The sequence below is a fragment of the Humulus lupulus genome, chromosome 2, assembly GCF_963169125.1.
Source record: "Humulus lupulus chromosome 2, drHumLupu1.1, whole genome shotgun sequence".
NCBI lineage: Eukaryota > Viridiplantae > Streptophyta > Magnoliopsida > Rosales > Cannabaceae > Humulus > Humulus lupulus.
In genome coordinates, this window is record NC_084794.1 from 87,014,778 (window position 1) to 87,033,622 (window position 18,845).

At 38.1% G+C, this 18,845-nt stretch overlaps 1 pseudogene; it reads right to left on the reverse strand.

Moving 5' to 3' along the window:
- Positions 1-1,174: 1,174 nt before the first annotated feature.
- On the reverse strand, positions 1,175-2,002 carry LOC133814490 (chlorophyll a-b binding protein of LHCII type 1-like; annotated as a pseudogene).
- Between the last annotated feature and the right edge of the window lie 16,843 nt (positions 2,003-18,845).

An 18,845-nucleotide genomic window follows, 5' to 3' on the forward strand; every position in this document is an offset into this window, starting at 1 on the left:
TATGCTTTTATGTTATGTTATGTATAATATGTTATGATAAGTTTATATTTTAATATGTTATGTTATGATTTACTCTACCTCAAATATTAGACAGGGGATGTAGATGGGTTATCATACACTACATGTGATCTAACATACCTCAAATATTAGACAGAGGACGTAGATGGTTTATCACATGTCATAATGGCCATTATTAGTATAGTCTTATATGGAATATGTTATAATATGTGTATAGTATATGTTATAATATGTTTTTAGTATATGTTATGATATATTTATAGCATATGTTATGATATGATTTTATGTGTATGTTTATGGTGTTAGTAGTTTTTTCTTGTTGGGCATTAGGCTCATTCCTTTTTTTTTTTTTAGTGTGATGCACGAAAATGAATATGGAAGGCGGAAGGATTCTTGGTAGCTTGGCTTGTGTGTTGAGGATGGATGTAATATGTGGACTGCGTGTCGATCGAGGATGAAGTTATTTATTTTTAGTCTTTTAAATCATGTTTTTTCGCATTTAGTTTTGTAAACAATTTTCTTTAGTTTAAAATTATGCTTTATGTTTTAAACAATGGGTACCCATGCCATATTTTCTATTATTATGTATTTGATACAATATTTCGAGATTTAATAAAGTTATATTATTTCTTATGTATCTTTCCCAAAATAGTAGCTATGTATAGTAGATCTAATGGTCCAAGGTCTTAGAAATAGTTGGGTCATTACAATTTAAAATGGAAGAGAATGGGTGTATTTATAGGATGAGAATGGGACTTAAGTGCAAAAAGAACTAAAATTAAGGATTATAAAGAAAATGATTAAAATATAATTAAAAGAAAGCTAAAAATAATAACAATTAACAATAAGGGGTATTTGCGGCATAAATACCACTTGTTTTCAGTTTTATAGACTATATACCACATCTTTTTTTTCGACGGATTAAATAACAAATGTTATGATTTGGGAAATTCCGTCACTACCACTCTGTTAAGTGTTGACTGAGATAATTCCAATGCCACATGTCAGCATACTATTGGTCCAAATCATATTTTATTAAAAAAATATTAATTGATTTAAAATTATAAAAAAAAAACTATTTTTTTTTTTTTAAAAATCAAAACTGATTTTTCTCTCTCTCTCCTTCATCGTCTTCAACCCTCACCCTCTCTCTCCTTCATCGTCCGGAGCCTCGAGCTCTTTGCTGGAGGCTATGAAGCTCTAGCTTGATGCTTCGACTGATGTTGATTTGGTCAACGCTAATGGAGTAAAAGGGCCTGTGGGACGCTGATGCTTCGGTGAATGCCCAAGCGTTGTTGTTAACAGGGTCAGCCAAGTGATCAGCCAAGTTCTCAATAGGTTCCTTTCCAATAACAATGGCCTAAACAAAGAAACCAAACATAGAGAACATAGTCAATCTCCCATTCTTGAGTTCCTTCACCTTCAGCTCAGCGAAAGCCTCTGGGTCCTCAGCAAGCCCCAATGGGTCAAAACTCCCACTTGGGTATAGTGGATCTGTCACCTCACCAAGTGGCCCACCTCCAATTATGTTCCCTTCCACATCTCCCATTAAGATCACTTGAGTGGCCCAAATGGCTAAAATGCTCTGGGCATGGACCAAGTTTGGATTTCCCAAGTAGTCAAGTCCACCGTCGCTGAATATTTGAGACCCGGCCTTGAATCATATGGACTCACCGAACTTGACTCCATTCCTGGCCAAGAGTTCGGGGAAGACACAGCCCAGAGCGCCGAGCATGGCCCATCACGAGTGGATGACCTCCAGCTCTTGGTTCTTGGCGAAGGTCTCGGAATCAGCCGAAAGCCCAGCTGTGTCCCAACTGTAATCGCCGGGAAACTCTCCGGTGAGGTAGGATGGGGCCTCACCTGAGAATGGGCCCAAGTACTTGGCACGGTCTGGGCCGTACCATTGGCTTGAAGATTAAACTTTCTTGGGTTTAGTTGCAGCCTTTCTCATGGTGATTCGGCCCTCGCCCATGACATCAGATGGTGCAGGTAGGGGTGCACATTTAACCCACAAAACCCGCCCGACCCGAACCCGGAGAATCCGTTTTTTCGAAAAAACCGACAAAATCGGGTTTAACTCGACCCGAACCCGAAAAAATCGAGTCAGATTCGGGTTTGCAATATATGTACTGTCGGGTTCGGGTGTAACCCGAAACCCGACAGAATTTTTTTTTTTTTTAAAATAATAAATAAAAATAAATATAATCAAAATCTGAACTGAATAACAATTGAATTTAACCCTAAAAAATTTACCCGACCCCCTTTTTTTTTTGTTCTTCATCTTCTCCTTCGTTTCAGTCAAGCGGCAACCCAGCCCCCCAGCCTCCCTCGTCGTCCTCCTTTGGTTCAAGCTTCAGCAGAGCAGCACCATCATCATCAACATCAAGCACGGGCCACTCCCTCCCATGGCAGCCTGAGCTGAGCCTCCCTCTTGGTTCACAATTCGCACGGCAGCAACAGCAAGGAGGAGAGAAGGCCAGCCACTGCCTTGCCTGCCGCCGACCCACCCAACCCTTCGAGACGAGCCCGGAGCCTCCCTCGCCTCGCCTCCCTCAGCTCTCACGCGGAGGCACCACCGGCCACCACCAGCGGCGCAACACGCCTCGCCTCGCCTCGGTCCGGTAAGCATAGTACATAATACATTTAGTATATATATGTATATAATATATATATATATGTTAGGATAGGCTTAGGCAGTTTCGGTTATTTGTTTTAATCTATTAATCTAATCTATTAATTTATTTGTTTTAATGGGCTGAATTTATTTGATGTCAATTAGTATTTTGCTCTATTCAATTATTAATCAGGCAATTAATCTGTTTGAATAGTTTTTTCTACAAACTAATACATTATCTGTTAAGTTGTTTTGACTAATGCCCGATGATGAAAATGTTTTGTATTGATTTATGCTTTGATTTCATTTAAGCCTCCATCTCTCTCTGCTCCCACTCCCACTGCTCCCACCGTCTTCAGTACATATTGTCATCATCAAAACACAGTCTTTAATGCTGCTGCTGCTGTTGCTGTTTTTTGTATTATCATTATTATTATTATTATTATTATTATTTTGCTGTTGGGGCGGTGGTTTTGATGATGATGTTCTATATTTGTTGTTGGTGGTGTTTGAAGTGATGGTATTTCAACCTTGAAGATGTGATTGGGTTTTAATGAATTTTCAATTTTTCTGAAATTTATAACTATAATCTTTGAGGGCTTATAGGATGTTTACTTAATGTCCGGAGGTTTACAACATTAGGTCTCTGTGCTTTACATGTTTTTGGCTCTGTGATGGAAAAACTCAATGTTGGGAAGCAGTTTCATGGTTTTGCATCACGAGCCTTGTTACATTTGTCACACACTCTCTTGTTGTGATGGTCAAAGTATATTTTTTTTGTGTATATCAGTGTGTGTTTTGTGTTTATAGTATCTTCTTTTGTCTAGCAATAACAATTACTTGAATTTCTATTGATTTGTTAGGTAATGGATATTGATGAGGTAGATGAAACTCTTCCTCCAATAGATGCTCAAGATCAACCACCTCTCACTCAAACTGAAAACCCTACTCCTCCTACTGATCAGGGTAGAAAAACTAGAGCTAGTAGAAAGAGGGTTAGACCTCCCCCCATCCCTAGTGCTAGTAGTACCGGGAAAACAAAGGGAAAAGGGTCATCTATTTGGGATCATTTTACTAAGGAAGATCCTCCTCCACCCTCGACAGATCCTAACGAAGAGTCTCCTCCCCCCAAGTGCATATGTAATTATTGTGGGTCTGACTTCTTGTGTGACAGTAGAAAACATGGGACCAGTCATTTGTGGAACCATTTTAAGAAAGTATGCGACCTAAGTCCGTATAAGATTGATGAGCAGAGAGAGAGACAAAAGACTTTAAGCTTTCAGAATGTAAAGGGAGGGAAAGAGGGGGAGACAAACTTAGTAGCGGTAGCTTATAACAAAGAAGCTTGTAGGGTAGCCCTCACACAATATATTGTGTTGGATGAGTTGCCATTTAGACATGTCAAGGGTGAAGGGTTCAAAAGATTTGTCAAAACACTCCAACCTCGGTTTGAGATCCCTTCTCGAATGACTGTTGCTAGAGATGTATTGAAGTTATATAAGGAGGAGAAGGCAACATTGAAAAATATTTTGAGTCGTGAGAGGATATTGATTACTACCGATACTTGGACTTCCATTCAAAATTTGAATTACATGGTCATCACTGCTCATTGGATTGATAATTCTTGGGAGTATCAGAAAATAATTATCAATTTTTGCCAAGTGGTAGATCACAAAGGGGAAACCATTGGCCATGAGATCGACTTATGTCTTTTAGATTGGGGCATCTCTAAGTTGTTTACCATTACGGTAGAAAATGTTTCGTCTAATGATGTTGCCATTAGATACTTGAGGCAACAATTCAAGGAGAAAGAGCGAGGCCTAATTTTGGATGGAAAGTGTTTACATATGAGGTGTTGCGCTCATATTGTGAATCTAATTGTCACTGAAGGGTTGAAGGAAAAACATGGGTCAATTGCAGCAATTAGAAATGCTGTGAGGTTCGTTAGGTCTTCTACTGCTAGGCTAAAAAATTTTAAGGAGTGTGTCATACAGGAAAAGATTGAATGTAAAGGACTTTTGTGTTTAGATGTCCCAACAAGATGGAACTCCACATATCTAATGCTCAATTGTGCAATGAAATTTCGGAAGGCATTTGATAGGATGAAAAGAGATGCTAATTATATGAATTATTTTGATGAGGTTGACAAAAATGGAATACCAAAGGAGGGGCCCCCCACTGTTGATGATTGGGAAAATGCTTTAGTGTTTTTGAGGTTTTTGGAGACTTTTTACGAAGTAACATTAAAGTTTAGTGGGTCTACTTATGTTACTGCTAATAAGTACTTCATTGAGATCTCCAATATGCAACAAGAACTATGTGACTTAATAGCTGACGATGATGATAATGAGTTATTGAGGACAATGGCAATTAGCATGAAACTAAAGTATGACAAGTATTGGGGAAAACTTGATAATTGCAATGAGACACTTCTAATTGCCTTGGTCCTTGACCCAAGATACAAGCTTGACTATCTCAGTCATTGCTTTAGTGCTACTTATGATGAGATGATGTGCAAAGAGATGGTGAAAAAGGTAGAGAAGACAATGCGGACAATGTTTGATCAATATAATGAGACAGCATCAAGTCTTCATCTATCGGCATCTATGACTCAGCTACAATCAACCTCTATTGTTAGTTCTTCATCCACATTTGTCATGCCTGTTAGTGGTCGACCTAGTGCCAACAAGAAGTCACGAAATTTGCATGATGAGTTTGTGGCACGAAGATTGGAGAAGGATGATGGAGTGACAAAAAATGAGGTCGATAAATATTTCGAAGAGGAACCTGAGCGACCAACTGAGAATTTTGATGTTTTGGGATGGTGGGCTAGTAGTGGGTGCAAGTACAAGATCTTGTCACTCATGGCTCGTGATGTGTTAGCTATACCAGTTACCACCGTTGCTTCTGAGGCGGCATTTTCTATAGGAGGTCAAATTTTAGATCCTTTTAGAAGCTCACTAAGCCCAAGGATGGTCGAAGCATTAATTTGTCTCAATAACTGGTGGAGCGGATCACATCAACCCATCATAACTCGAGAATATATGGAAGAAGAAGAAGCGCTTCAAACATCAGAGTATCTTGAGTCAGGTAGTTTAATGCATTTTAATATTTATTTTAAGTGTGTGAATGTTTTTTTATAATCTAATATTTATCTTTTATATTAAAAATATTTGTAGAGATGACCAATGATCCTACAAGTGCTGGGCCTGGGCCAGCTTCATCCTCCGTCAATTTTCAGTCTTCAGCCTCATCTGTTGCACAACAATCTACAAATTAAAAGAATTGAAATTGCTTGTAAGAATTTATTCATGCCTACTGACCTTTATGTTATTTATTATCCTTGATTTCTTTTCTTTACTAATTTTTCTTATTTGAATTTTGAAAGGAATGAAGGAAAGGAAAGAAGGAAAGGGCATGGACTTTTGCTGGTCATGTATTTTGAACTTTTATAGACTTAATTTAATATTTATGGTTGTAGACGACTTATGGACTATATTTTGGTTTTGTGGTTAACTAGTTATGTACTTAAGTTTATGGATTTTATCGTTGTTTATTTATGGTTGCAGTTTTTTCTTCTACTTCTTCTTCTTTTATTGGTCAAAGTTCTAGTTAGGATTAGTGTGTTCTTTTGTATTGGATTAGATTATTTTTAGTTCAGTTCTTTGTTTTTTCTTCTTTCTTTGATGATGATCATGCTTGTAGAGAGTAGAGACTGCTTACAAAAAAAGAAGAAATTGTATTATTAGGGGTGGTGGGGTGGGTTGACATGTTGTAGTAATAGTGTGTTTGATATGATCATGCTTTGTAGACTTACGAAAAAAGAAGATAGTTTTTTTTGGGGGGAAGAATGTAGTTTTTGTTAGGTTTGATATGAGTTAGCTGTGTAGTGGCTTTTATATATATATATATATATAAATAAATCTATATAGCAAAGTTTGATATATAACACATTTCATTTGGTTATAATGATGTTATGTTTATAATTACGTTTTTGTTATTATGAGTTTGTTTGAGTTAGCATAAGGTTGTATGAAGCTTCCATTTGATTTTGTAAAGTATAGCTTTTTGTTTGTTTGTTGGATTATCTGATAAATTAAATTGGATGCTTTGTGGTATTTTATGAAAATTAGTAGAACAAATAATAATAAAATAAAAGGCCACCATTTCTTCTAGATGAACTAAGCTATCATTATATCATATCGTACAAATTTTTCTAATAAACCAATAATGATGCTCTTTAAAAATGGTGGGAAAGGAAGACTTAAAAAACCCCAATTGGGTTTTAGAGGTTGACTTGTGTTTATTAGTAGCTTCTTCAGCTAAGCTCAATTGAAGTTTAAGTTTGTGTCTCAAAAGGAGCAAAGATCTGTCAACTAATTTTTTTAAAATATTTTTTTATATATTTTATGGGTCAAATTGAATTATATGTTAAAAACTAATGGATTGGCTTGTTAAAAAAATTATCAAAAAGATCTATTTTCTTTCTAAGAACTTTTTTTAGTTAAAATTTATTTATTTAAAAAAAATCTTTTTTTTTTCGTGGGGTGTGCCTATGAGATAAGATAATATTCGCGCATAGTACTACTGAAACTACCAAGAAATGATATTTTTTAAAGAAAAAAAATAGTATTTGTGAAAAAAAAAAATGGCATTTTTGCAAATCTGGGCTTTTCGGCCCAAAATCAGAAATAGCCCATCAAACCCGAAATTACACCCGAACCCGACTGAACCCGAACCCGAAAAATCCGAAAATTTCGGATCGGTTTCGGTACCATTTTTCGTAACCCGAAACCCGCAAAACCCGAACCCGATGAACCCGAAACCCGAAAATCCGACCTGTGTGCACCCCTAGGTGCAGGAGCAAGCCTCACAGCTTGGCCTGCAAAAGATGGAGAGGAGAGTTCCGCCATTGTTGGAGAAGCCATTATGATTTACAAGCAATGAAAGGTTGAAGACGATGAAGGAGAGAGAGAGAGAGAGAGAGAGAAATCAGTTTTGTTTTTTTTTTAAATAATTTTTTTTTTATAATTTTAAATCAATTAATATTTTTTTAATAAAATATGACTTGTACCAATAGTATACTGACACGTGGCATTCGAATTATCTCAGTCAACACTTAACGGAGTGGTAGTGACAAAATTGCCCAAATCATAACATTTGTTATTTAATCTGTCTAAAAAAAAGATGTGGTATATAAGTCTATAAAATGGAAAACATGTGATATTTATGCCATAAATACCCCTAACAATAACTATGTTAAATTTGTTGCTTCCTTTTGTTTTTCTTTGCCGGTGGTGTGGAGGAAGAAATTGTTAGATTGTAAACATCATTTAACATTCAAAACAGATTGTTTACAATCAATCCAATAATACATTTTATTTAGAGCATTGATTTAGAGTCTAGAGAGCATACCTCCCATATTGCCAATCCCTTCTTGAGCCATTTCCTCCCTTAGCAATCTTCCAACTCACCTACAAAACAAGTGCAAAATGCAAGAGGGACCTAATGGATAGCAAACCCTTACCACAATACCACTCTACCTCAACTTTCACCCATACAACATATATATATTATGCTCTTATACCTTAAGAGGTATTAGTGGGCTAATTGGGCTCATTATATTATGAAGTGGTGAACTATAGTTTAATGGGCCAACACATAGTCATTAGGGTGCCACCATGTGCCTCTAATGCAATTAGTAAGTGTAAACCATCCCACTATGGTTATTGGTAATTAGTAGGCACTTTAGTTAATGGTTGTGGTTATGGAATAATGTCTATGATTATATTAGTCCATAACAATAATTCTAACAGAAATTAGCTCCTAGAGCCCATGCACGCAGACAGAGGCGATGGGACAGTAGCAGTTGACGTGGCCGTCAGGCACAGGAGGGTGCATGCGGACCCATGCGGGAATGGACGGGAACGCAGGTCGCGAGCTGGAGCAGGCAGCTTGGTCGAGTCAGGCGCTCTGGGTCGACTAGCCTTGTTGAGGACACGTGGCACGCTTAGAAGGCGTCAAGTGGCGTGTTGGGATGCTGTGGGCCGCAGGAGAAAGAGACAAAACCCAATCGGGCCTGGGCTCTTTTTGGGTCGGTTCACCTCGGGCTTGGGCCTCAGAAATATCATTTTTCATTCTTTTCTTTAATTTATATTCTTTCTTTCTTCTTTCTGTTTTTTTTTTCTTTGTTTCCAAGTACCAAAAATACCAATTAATTCCTACAAAAAAGACAAATTAAATGTTTTCATATATAAAACAAATTATATTATTTACATGAAAATATTAATTAAAAATTAATTTATTTTGACAATTAAAATCAATAAATGTGTATTTTTTTGCCACTAATCATCAATCAATTCAAATAAATATCTTTTTTTTTTCTTTATCAAAGATAATATTTCAAATAAATTTTTGAAATATTTCTCAAATATTAATGCAACATATATCAACCTGAAATTACCACAACCACATATAAAAAAAACTAAATATATATTTATATATATATATAAAATAATGATAAAATTTTAAATAACTAAACCGAAAAGAAACAAAAATGTATGTCATCAATATTTTGTAGAAATGTCAATAATACTTAAAAATGTACTTAATTTAATGGTTTTTCTTTTTTAATTTTTTTTAAGTTTCACATTATTTGAATTTTATTACATTTGATTATTAAAAAATAAAATAATAAACACTTTTCATATAATATTTTAAAAGAAATATATATTTTTTATAGTGAACATTTTTTATTATTAAATTCATAAATCTTTTTTAAGTGTTAGTAAGTAATTTTTAGCAAGATATATTTTTCAAATTTAATAGTTTGTAATTGATACTATATTTTTAATAATTTAATATTTAATTTTTAGTTTTATTTTTACAAAATAAATATTATATACACATATATAATTTATAATACAAAGCATATAATATATATTTGTATAAGATGATCTAACTACATGTTACAGTCATATTTATAAAATATATAATCAAAATAATATTTGAAAAGGTTATCTAAGACCATAAAAAATTACAATGGATGGAATTATTTTTCTACCCAATTTTAAATATTTGAATTAAAATTTATTAAAATGGGGTAATGGGCATTCCAATGGAAAGTATTTCCTATGAGATTTTTCCAACGAACTAATGGAAATGAATCAATTTTTATTCCATTCAATTCCTTCAAACCAAACATTACCTTACTTCATGTGTTGGGTGGCTTGAATCCTCATTAAAATGGAATCAAAAAGTGGATACTTTTGTTTGCTTTGTGTTGTCCGTGTTTTCACAAAGTGACACGTGGCAGTATTTGGAGAGTAATTAAGCTTCACAGATATTGGCTTAACCCTAGTGAGCTCGTTATAGCTCCTTGGAGGGCACTCCTTTTTGTCCTGATCGTGCACCACCTTCAGAGAAGGTATCTTCGAGGAACTATGCCTCAAGGACTACAATCATGATATCTTCCCTTTCCTCTCCACCCAAGCCCTCTAGGTCCACAAGGACCATCCTTTGGGCCTGGAGGATAGTCCTAGGTGTCAAGCAGCGATCTTGGACCACAGACAATCGTCTAACATGTTACTGTTACCCAAGTCATGGTGTCAATTCTGTACAGGCGACAAGCAGGACGTCTCATGACCCCGCCTGGCATGGGAAAACGTGCAGCTACCCCCTGACATTATCAGGGATGTGTTACCTCAAAAATTTGTGGGTTGTAACCTCATAAATTGGCCCCGTGTGATACGTCTGAGCCCACCGACTCCTTAACTATGGGAATATGCCTTTACTTGTTATTAACGTCCCATTAATGGAGAATGTCTGTATTAAATCCCCATTAAGGGAATTAATTGTCCTCAGCCATCTATAAATAGGGCTAGGGCACACATTGTAAAAGATCCCCAAATTTTTGTATTCAAAGCATTGCGAAAACGCTGTCTCACCTCCATAGAAGCTTGAACCCCTCAAGCTTCACAGATCCTAATACAAGTAACTAGTGGACTACGATTAATTAATAACCCGGACCACGTAAAATCCCTGTGATCTACTTGCATTTTCTTTAAACTTCTAGTTAATTAGTTGGCAACGAAAAAGGCATTGATGACGCTATAACGAATGTAACATCCCACCTCCCACCATCGTTGAGGGAGGAGAGCCCAGCCAACCACCTCTACCAACTAACCTAGAGGTGGCCCGTGACGACAACTATGACGAATGTAACATCCCAAATTTGCTATAAGTCAACCTTTGAGAATATTTGGCTGATGATAAATGACCTTTCCTCGTGCACCTCCACACTCTACGGGTTCTCGGGTGAAGGTCTGATACCAATGAGGCAGATTAAGTTTCTAATGACACTCAAAGAAGTGCCTCACCATGCCTTCAAGTACTGCAATTTCGTGGTGGTGGAATGCTCCTCCTCCTACAACACCACCCTGGGACGTCTGACCCTAGTGGAGTTTGGGCCAGTCACTTCTATTCACCACTTGTGCATGAAGTTTCCCATGAATGCAGGAATAAACACTGCCCGCAGGGACCAAAAAGAGGCATGTCAGTGTTACAATGTGTCACTGAAGCATCCAATAATGGTTGTTGAAGTAGTTGCCCCCGAGCAGCCTCCTCTAGAGAAGATGGAGGTTCAATTTGTTTAGCAAGAGAGGGAGTCCAACGAGATAGACCCCAGGGTTCGAGATGAGAGGGCTATCAGGCCCCTGGAGGAAGCTGGGGAAGTCATCCTTGACAACTCCAACCTTGAAAGAAAAAGAGTTGGGAAGAACCTCAAGGCGGAGGTCCGAGAAGCTTTGATGAGCTTTCTCCGGGAGAACCAGGATTTCTTTGTCTGGTCCCATGGAGATATGACGGGTATTGACCCCCATATCATCTATTGTGCCTTGAATGTAGATTCAAATGTTTCCCTAGTGCAATAGAAAATGAGAATAATATACTCGACCAGGGCAGAGGCCTTGAAGGCCGAAGTTGACAAGCTTATCACGAATGGCTTCATCCGAGAAGCCCAATATCCTAAATTGTTGTCAAATCCAATGCTGGTACCAAAGCCTAACTGTACATGGAGAACGTGTATCGACTTCTTCGACCTCAACAAGGCCTGCACAAAGGATTGTTTTCCTTTGCCCAAGATTAATAAAATGGTTGACGTTACCTCCAAGTATAAGCTCTTGTCATTTATGGATGCTTACTCGGGGTATAATCAGATATCCATGCATGTCACAAACTAGGAGCACACCATCTTCTGAATAGACAAAGGCACCTACTGCTACAAGGTGATGCCCTTAGGTCTCAAGAAAGTTGGTGCCACGTACCAAAGGATGGTAACAAGATGTTCAAAAACCAGTTGGGCTGGAAAATGGAGGTTTATGTGGACCGCATGCTGGTAAAGTCGAGGATAACCGCAGACCACGTAAAAGATTTGGTGGAAGCATTCTCAGTCCTTTGCAAGTTTGGGATGAAATTGAATCCCCATAAATGCACTTTTGGGGTGGCTTCCAAGAATTTCTTGGGATTTATTGTCAGCGCTCGAGGAATAGAGGCAAACCCTAAGAAGATTAGAGCTTTGATTGAGATGTCATCCCCTAGAAAGCACAAGGATGTGCAAAGCCTAATTGGTCGGAAAGCAACTCTCAGCCGCTTTGTCTCTAAGGCAACTAATAATTGCATTCTCTTCTTTAACACCCTCAGAGAAGGCCAGAGGTTTGAATGGACGAATGAATGCGAATAGGCATTCCAGCAGTTAAAAGCCCACATGGGGAATCCTCCGATATTGTCAAAGCTCGTAGATGGAGAACCCTTCATCCTCTACATGGTTATATCTGAGAACACCATAAATGTCGCCTTAGTCCATGAGGAAGGTCGCTCCAGTACCCCGTCTATTATGTAAGCAAGAGACTCCTCAGGGCAAAGTCCAGGTATCCACTCATGGAGAAGCTAACCTTTTTCCTGATGATAGCTTCTCGGAAGCTCAGGCCCTACTTCCAGGCACATCCTATCAAGGTCATCGCCAACCATCCTTTACAGTAGGTCCTACAAAAGCCAGAGTCCTCTGGAAGATTCCTCAATCGGGCAGTTGAACTTAGCCAGTTCGACATCACTACCATTCGAGGATTGCCATCAAGGGGCAAGCACTAGCAGACTACATTGCTGAGTGCATGGGAACACACAAGAGACCCGAGGAGGCCTAGGTTGTCTGGCTCATATGGACGTAGATGGGTCCTCTAATGATAATGGAGTTGGAGCAAGCCTTATCTTAATATCCCTCGAGGGGCACAAGGTTCACAGTGCCTTAAGGTTTGGCTTTGACGCTTCAAACAATGAAGCTGAGTACGAAGCACTTATAGCTGGACTACGAGTAGCCCACGAGCTCAAGAATGATGGCCTCAAGATTTTCACCAATTCTCAGCTCGTCTTGAACCAGGTCCTCAGAGAGTATCAGGCCCGGGGAACCAAGATGGCCGCATACCTGGCCAAGACCCAAGAAATACTGCACAACTTCAAGAGGTTTACCATCCAACAAGTGCCAAGGGAACATAACTCTAACGTTTATGCCCTAGCTAAGCTTGATACCACCAAGGACGCAAAGTTGCTCAATGTGGTCCCAATTGACTACTTGGCTTCTCTGAGCATTATAGCTCCCAAGGAGGTAGAGGTGGTCAAAGTTGCTCAATGTGGTCCCAATTGACTACTTGGCTTCTCTGAGCATTATAGCTCCCAAGGAGGTAGAGGTGGTCCAGCCCTAGAATAGTTGGATGGAACGAATTATGAAGTACCTTGTCTCTAGAGAGTTATCGCAGGACAAGGAAGTGGCTCAGAGGCTACTTTACCAAGCACCTCGTTACGTAATCATGGACATTAAGTTGTATAGTCGAGGATATTCGTTACCACTACTCCAGTGTGAGTCCGAGGAAGAAGCCAAACTCATCCTCTGAGAAGTGCATGAGGACTTTTGCGAGGACCATGCTGGGGGAGAGCCTTGCCAAGAAATTCTGAGACAAGGGTACTTTTAGCCTATGATGAATGGAGATTCGATGGACTATGTCAAGAAGTGCGAAAAATTCCAACATTACACCAACATCCCTAGAGCTCCTCCAAATGAGCTCACGTAGATGACAAGTATTTGGCCCTTCACATTTTGGGGCATTGACTTAGTTGAAGCCTTGCCCATGGGAAAGGGAGGAGTAGAGTACGCTATAGTGGCAGCCGACTACTTCACGAAGCGGGTCGAAGTCGAACATCTCGCTACGATCACCTCCAAGAAGGCGCTAGACTTCGTCATCAAACACATCGTTTGCTGTTACGGGCTCCCAATGAAGATGGTCTCAGACAACAACCTGCAGTTTGACAGTGAATTATTCACAGACTTATATCACAGGCATGGAGTCATGAAGAGTTTCTCCTCCGTTGCTCATCCTCAGGCAAACACCCTGAAGAAAAGGCTGGGATAAGCAAAAGGCGCCTGGCCTAAGAAGTTTCCTAAGGCATTGTGGAGCTACTGCACCATTGCTAGGACCTTCATTGGCCATTCACCATTTTTCATGGCCTACGGGTATGAAGCCATGCTCCTAGTTGAGGCAGCAATCTCCACGCACCGAAGAGATACTTACGATCTGACTGCAAATCATGCTTTATTTCGAGAATCACTGGACCTTGTGGAGAAGCTCCGAGAAGTTTCACAGCTACGTGTAGCGTCCTACCAACAGAAAGTGGAAAAATATTTTAACTCCAAGGTGAAAGACAAAAAAATCTAGGTTGGAGACTTGGTGTTGCGAAGAGTCTTTCTAGCAAATCGAGATCCAAGGGCTGGAGTATTGGGCCCCAACTAGGAAGGCCCATACCAAGTAAAGGGCATCGTGTGTCCTGGGAAATACAAACTGGCCCAACTAAACGGGGAGCTAGTGCCCTATGCCTGGAATGCCGAGAATCTTCGCAAGTATTACAAGTGATATAAGCAATTTTATTTTCTAAATTTTGTAATCATTTATAGCCTCTGAGCACATTAATGGAAATCGTGTGTACAAAACATGATAGATAAAATTCAGATAATTTGCTTGTATTTTTTTAATTTTCCAAGTTTATTTATTCGTTTACGTCTACCAACCGAGTACCCACTCGCTGGCTTGGACAAGTGAACGCAAACTAGTCTTCAATCACTTGGGGGACATTGGGTCACCTTGTAAGGTAATCAAGTCTCAAAATTTGATCACCTAGGTAGTAAGAACTTGAGGGTGATCCAATGATCACGATTATCAAGGCACATATCATTATAAAAATGCGGGAAAATGACACCTTGGGTACAACGTGAAAGGACACTTCAGGTACGGAAGAGATGTTTTGGGTGTGGATGAGACCCCTCATTAGATAGCAGTGATTAATGGGCCCAACTATAGGGAGATGACACATGGCATCACCTTTTAGTAGGTGTAATGCCTTGAGAAGCACAAACATCTCCCCCCGAGAACGTCCCATAAAATTACTCATCTCAGTAAATGTCTCCATTGTCCGAGGACGAGTGAAGACTTGGGGATAAATTTTCCGTGTTTTCACCAAGTGACACGTGGCAGTATTTGGAGAGTAATTAAGCTTCATGGATATTGTCTAAATCCTGGTGAGCTCGCTAGAGCTCCTCGGAGGGTACTCCTTTTTGTCCTGATCGTGTACCGCATTCATAAAAGGGTGTCTTTGGGGAACTATGCCTCGAGGACTATAGTCATGATATCCTCCATTTCCTCTCTAACCAAGCCCTCTAGATCCACGAGGACCATCCTTCTAGCCTGGAGGATAGTTCCATGTGTCAAGCGCAGTGATCTTGGACCCAACAGTCGTTTGACATGTTAATGTTACCTAAGTCATGGTGTCAAGTCCGTATAGGTGACAAGCAGGATGTCTAATGATGCGCGTGACATGGGAAAATGTGCAGCTACCCCCTGACACTGTAAAGGATGTGTTACCCCAAAAAGTTGTGAGCCATAACCTCGTAAATGGGCCCTGTGTGATACGCTTAGGCCCAACAACTCCTTAACTATGAGAATGTGCATTTACTTGTTATTAGCGTCCTATTAAGGGAGTATGTCTGTATTAAATCCCCATTAAGGGAATTAACTGTCCTTGTTCATCTATAAGTAGGGCAAGGGCACACATTGTGAAGGATCCCCTATATTTTGTATTGAGGGCATTGCGAAAATGCTGCCTGACCTCCGTAGAAGCTTGAACCCCTCAAACTTCACAAATCCTAATACAAGTCACTCGTGGACTAGGGTTAATTTATAATCTAAACCACGTAAAATATCTGTGTTCTTCTTTCATATTCTTTAAGCTTCTAGTTAATTAGTTGATAGCAAAAAATGCAGTCAACACTTTGTTTTGGAAACCCATGGAAAGTCTTTCCATAGTAATTCTAATTCCATCATATATGGGATTTATTATTCATGTGGTGAACCTATGGTATGAAAATTTCCAGTATCAAGGACAAAGTAAATGGTAAGCAAAATGACTGTTCTACCTTTCCTAAATTACAAACTCTTACTTTACCATAGTACAAACCCTCCTTTCCTTTCTTTGCATATGAACCCTTCTCTCACTTATTAATATATTCAGGTTAGTTAAAAATCTTCAATTTACATTTAAAAATAATAATATTTCGCTTTTTTTTTGTTCTCTAACAAATTTCTATTTTTTTCCTTGCTTGGGTTAAAAAAAAATTATGTGTTTGTGTGTGCTATCTTCTTTATGATTTTTTGTGGGCCTTGCTCATTTTGATGAAACCATAGCTCCACTTGGGTTTTGTTCTAATTTTTGACATGGGTCTTGATTAGTTTGGTAAATCTAAAGGTTTGTTTATGATTTTGGGTGTTTTTACTCATATAAATATCATTTTTAGTTGGTCTTGGCATATATATCTCTATATTTGTACAATTATTATTATTGGTTTCTTACAAGAATACAAGAATGAAATGATTTTTATATATTATAAACATGTGTTTAATGGAAAGTGTTGTTTTTGTTATAACATCGTTAGTTTTAAAGTCATCTAAATAAGGTAAATAAATTAAAAAATAAAATAAAAAGTAATAAAGTCATCTAAATAAGGTAAATAAATTGAAAAATATTGACCAACATTTTGGTCAACAACATTGAGTCAAATTAAGCGACAGTTAAGAATGTAAATATCTTAATTCAAATAAATGACACAAAATAATTTATAGTGGTTCGGCCCTAAGAGTTGGTAATGACCTATGACCACTTGCACTTTTATTAATAAACAAGGTCTCAGACTCAAGATCAGAAGAACAAGAATCAACTGATTTTTCCAAGCCTGGTAGAGAATACAATTCGACAGAGATTTCGTATGTAAAGTACACATGAGAAAATAATGACTATGTGAGATCTCATTTTATAGAGTCTCTTAGTGGGTCATTGGCCTTACATACATGCAATGGACCTTACGCTTAGTGTGAGTTTGTTACAACTAAATATGTAATAAGAGAATATAAAAAATACATTCAAATTACAGTTACATAAATATCCCGTAAGATTCAGATCATTTTGGTCGAGTGAGCTATAATTCAACCAGGTCTTCTTTCGAGCAATTTATATGATCAGGATGCCATCAACCAAGTTCTTGTATCGACCATGCCTTTTCCGAGCAAAGTTCTTCGAACAACAATCAATCTCTTTATCTGATAAGGGTAGTATTTTCTTCTCTGGTCGAGTACAATCGATCAGCTTAAGTGACTCGACCCACTTGGACAAATTTAATATCTATTTCTGCCACATCATCATGTCTAACTTTGAGTTAAATATTTGCCCCCCAAGTTTATCTTAGCGCAACCAACACTGTTGGGAGAGAGTGAGATTACACCATGATATCGTGTGTTAATACTATAATTGAGTACTTGAGAACTTATTTTTTTTTAATGTTTTATATTTTATTTTTCTTAATTTGAGTATGTTTTGTAGTTTTGAGAGTCATTGGGGGAAGAAAAAGAAATGCAAGAAAAATTGAGGAAGAAAGAAGGAATTTAGTGAAGAATCAACATTCAACATTGCAATGATCAAAGTCAGTGTCGCAATGCTGAGCAAAAATTCAGAAACGGGACACTACTATTTTTGCTCATTGTCTTGCAAATTTTGACCTAGGCTATAAAGGGTTTGGAAGAGCACGAATTTTGGCAGACTCGAAGAGAGAAAAAATAATTCAAAAAGCCTAGAGTGAGAAGGAGAAAGAGGAGAATCAAAGCTTTGACGATTGGAGGAGTTTTCTACCAAGAGTTTTCATATCTTATATTCTCTTTCTTTTGCTTTTCCTTGTAAACTCCATGATGATGTATTTGTTTATGATATTTTGCATGGCTTACACTAGTCTTAGCATAAGCTAATTTCTTATTCTAGGTTGCAATTGGAACTCAATATGTAGTTTGAGCTAATTATTTTATCTTATTTTTTAAATCAATGCTAAATTATTCATCTATTCTATGCTTAATGCTTCTAATTATTTGATCACTAATTAGATTGATTAGGGAACCTTAATGAACTTGGGAAAGGGAATTTTGTGTTGGCCTTGGATAGAATGATGTATGATCACTGAGCAATCTTTGAGTTTCGCATAGGATAAGAATATACCTATATGGCATGCATAACCATTTTCAAAACCTGTACTTAATGATTTTATTCTACTTTGATTATCATAGGAATATAGATAGTTGATTAAATAAAATATTTTTTCATGACCATCGAAAGAGGCTTGTGAATAAATATGGGTTCTTTGTTGATAATTTGCATTGACAAATGAAATTAAGTGAGAATAATTGTGTTTAAATGAAATATTGAAGGAAAATTGTAATCCTATGTGTACGCCCTAAATATCCGCGAGTTATTAGCGAGCTGGAAAAGGGCATAATTCAGTCCATCACTTGTAAATCATCCACCCGGAGCTGTTGTTACGAGTCTCCACCTCCCCAGCGCGAGCTGATCAGAGAGTTAGCAGTCTACTCGAAGGCAGCGGATCAGCAATATGGATATCACGAGCTAGCACTACGTCAAGCTCAAGGTGCGGCGTAAATCTGACACTCGAATCCTTGTAAAGGCTACCACGCATGTAAGCGTGCACATATCAGACATCACGTGTCTATTCCATTCCTGAATTCTTGGACACGCAGTATAAACATGCATGTTCAGGCACCCCATGACTGGTTTGGGC